The 2,867-nt window shown below is 48.6% G+C and overlaps 1 protein-coding gene across 1 annotated transcript in view; it reads left to right on the forward strand.

Annotated features, from left to right (window-relative positions):
* Window positions 1–31: 31 nt before the first annotated feature.
* The window catches only part of TEN1 (TEN1 subunit of CST complex), a 23,824-nt gene continuing 20,988 nt past the window's right edge, over window positions 32–2,867 (forward strand). The window contains exon 1 of the mRNA XM_077754734.1: window positions 32–302. The gene's annotated coding sequence lies outside the window, so the exon portion shown is untranslated. The remainder of the gene's footprint in view (window positions 303–2,867) is intronic.

Raw genomic sequence — 2,867 nt, forward strand, 5'->3', positions numbered from 1 at the left:
CTCGGCCCGCCCCGGCCCGCCCCTTCTCCTTTCCAGCTGCCCGTCTGCGCTCCACCCTCTGCGGCCAAGGCGGAGGCGGCGCCGGCGTGGGCTCCGTGACCCCGGCCGGCAGCGGGGCGGAGGAGCCCCCAGCTCTCTTCCAGAGAAGCCCTAGGGCGGCCCCCAGGGGAGGGGACCCCGGAAGACGGGCCAGAAATTGCCCTGGAGGAAGAAGCGAGAAGCTCCTGCTAACCCGCCCCTCCCTCTCACGTGACCGCGCGGGGCGAAAAGAGGGAACCCAAGGCCCCGCGACGCCCTGACAGGTTGGCGAGGGGGTTGGGAAGGGGCGGGACGACGGGGCTGGGGAGGAATGCGCCTGCGCCTTAGCACTTGCCGGTCCCGCCGCTTCCGGGTCTGCGTGCAGGCTTGCCGGGACATGAAATGGGGAGGGGTACCTAGGGTTCTGAGCGGGAGTTGAGTCCGTTGGACTTGCGACGTTGGTGGGGTGGGTTGTTGTAGGATTTCGCCGAACCCTCCCAGATTGGGGGGAAAAAAAAGGAACGAGAACAAAAGTTGCACTGGGAAGAAGAGACTTGAGTTATCTTTTGTTAAGATAATGGCATCCTTGCTGCCAGAAGCATTGCCTTCAGGGAGCTGGGTGTGGGATTGATTGCAGGCGCTGCTCCCTGTTTATGGGGTGGGTGTGCGACCGAGCTGGCAGGTTAGACTTTTTTGCTTTCCCAGTTACCATCGTCGTCATCAAAGTAACAAACGCCTGAAGAAACGTTTAGGAAACCTAGTGTCCGACAGTTTGTAATGCGAAAGCTCCCCATCCTCAGAGGCAGCCCCTTTTAACTAGTGTTTTAAATTCTGATTATTAAAAAGCTGCTAAATAAAATACATGATAGTGCTTGATTTGTTCGTTTTAGTTACCTTTTGATTTCATACCACGATAAATGAAGGTCTAGCATACTTCACCATCCCCTTATTTATCTCCCCCTAATTTATCCTTGTAACTTTAAGCAACATACTAATCCACTGTTTCAAAACTATGCACTCCCTACTCTGTTACTTATTACATCAGTTTTTACTAGTAATCCTGGGAATAGGTTCAGGTAAGTGAGGCATTCCCCTGGGACACAATTTAAGGGAGCACAAATCAATATTGAGAAAGGAAAGATCATTGTCACTGATTTTTCGTTTTGTCTCGATTTCAATATACCAGGACTAGGCACTGTTAACTATGTTATTAATTCCTCCAGGTATTAAACTGTTACTTAGTTTGGCTACTGTATTTGGATTTTACTTCTCTTGTCAGAAGCTGACTTTCCTAATACCACCAAGGTAACAATGTAAGACAAAAAGAGGTGATTGCTTATTCCCGTAAGGGAGAGCACTACTTGGCAAAGCTTTGGTAGTGTCTCAGGAGAAGGTAAGGCCAGAATTTATTGAGAGTTGGAAGTTTGGTTTCAGGCCTGTCTTTCACTTCAGGGTTGGATAGGAACCAATGCACAACAGTAGAAAATTGGTGGTAACATCAAGGCAAGGGAATCCAGATCATCTCAATGGGAAAACTGGCTATTGATAGTCAAACTATTTGCATGGGCTGGACATTCAGGAAAACTATTAAAAAAAAAGGGGGGGGGCGTCTGGGTGGCTTAGTCGGTTAAGCGTCCGACTTTTGCTTAGGTCATGATCTCACGGTTCGTGGGTTCGTGCCCCGCGTCTGGCTCTGTGCTGACAGCCAACTCAGAGCCTGGAGCCTGTTTCAGAGTCTGTGACTCCCTGTCTCTCTGACCCTCCCCTGCTCACGCTGTCTCTCTCTCTCTCTCCTAGAAATAAATTAAAAAAAAACATTAAAAAAAAAGTGCTAATGAAAGTATAGGACCACAAAATCCAGTTAATGTAGGCAGTAAGATGTGGTTTGGGTTCTCTGTGTCCGGGTTGGGTGTGGGGGTATACGGTCTCTTCTTCATGAATATATTCATCTGTTCAATAAATATTTAATAACGTACCAGGTTCTGTGTTAGGCACAGGGGAGACTGAGGAATAATGGAGTTGGTTAATCTAGTGGCAAACAGAGGCATTAAGCAAGTAAACAAATCCCCCTATTTGAGATTGTATTATTTAGTAAACTAGAAAGAAAGAAAATAAATTAAGCTAAGGGGATAGAGTACCTGGGGGTGGTGGAGAATGCTAATTTAGATAGAGTATATAGGGAAGGCCTTGCTGAGGAAGAGGAGGATGAGCTGGGTCCAAAGTAAGGAAAGAAAATCAGTTACAACGTGAAGGTCTGGGGAAGACTGCTCAAGTCTGAGGAAAAGCAAGGTGCAGGTCCTGAGGGCAAGAGCTCAGAGGGGGTGTGATGGCTCTAGGGCGAGCTAGAGGGGGTGTGATGGTAAACAAGGGCAGAAAGGTAGGCCAGGTGCCGACCTCCTGTGGCATTGTGGGCCAATGCAAAGGCTTTCAAGGTTTTGCTTTATTTTTTAGAGAGAGAGTGGGAGCAGGGGTGAGGGGCAGAGAGAGAGAGAGAGAGAGAGAGAATCTTAAGCAGGCTCAATCTCAGCAAGGATCCTGATGAGGGACTCAATCCCACAACCCTGGGGTCATGACAGCCAAAATCAAGAGTTAGGCACTCAACTGACTGAGCCACCTAGATGCCCCAAGATCTTCAATTTTTTTTTTTTTTTTTACAAATAGTTTATTGTCAAATTAGTTTCCACATAACACTCAGTGCTCATCCCCACAAGTGCCCTCCTCCATGCCCATCCCCCCCTCCCTCCCACATCCATCAGTCCTCAGTTTTTGTCAGCATTCAAGAGTCTCTCATGGTTTGCCTCTCTCCCTTTCACCCACCATTTCCCCCCTTCTTCTCCCCCTTGTTCCTC

The sequence above is a fragment of the Crocuta crocuta genome, unplaced genomic scaffold (assembly GCF_008692635.1).
Source record: "Crocuta crocuta isolate KB4526 unplaced genomic scaffold, BGI_CrCroc_1.0 scaffold50, whole genome shotgun sequence".
NCBI lineage: Eukaryota > Metazoa > Chordata > Mammalia > Carnivora > Hyaenidae > Crocuta > Crocuta crocuta.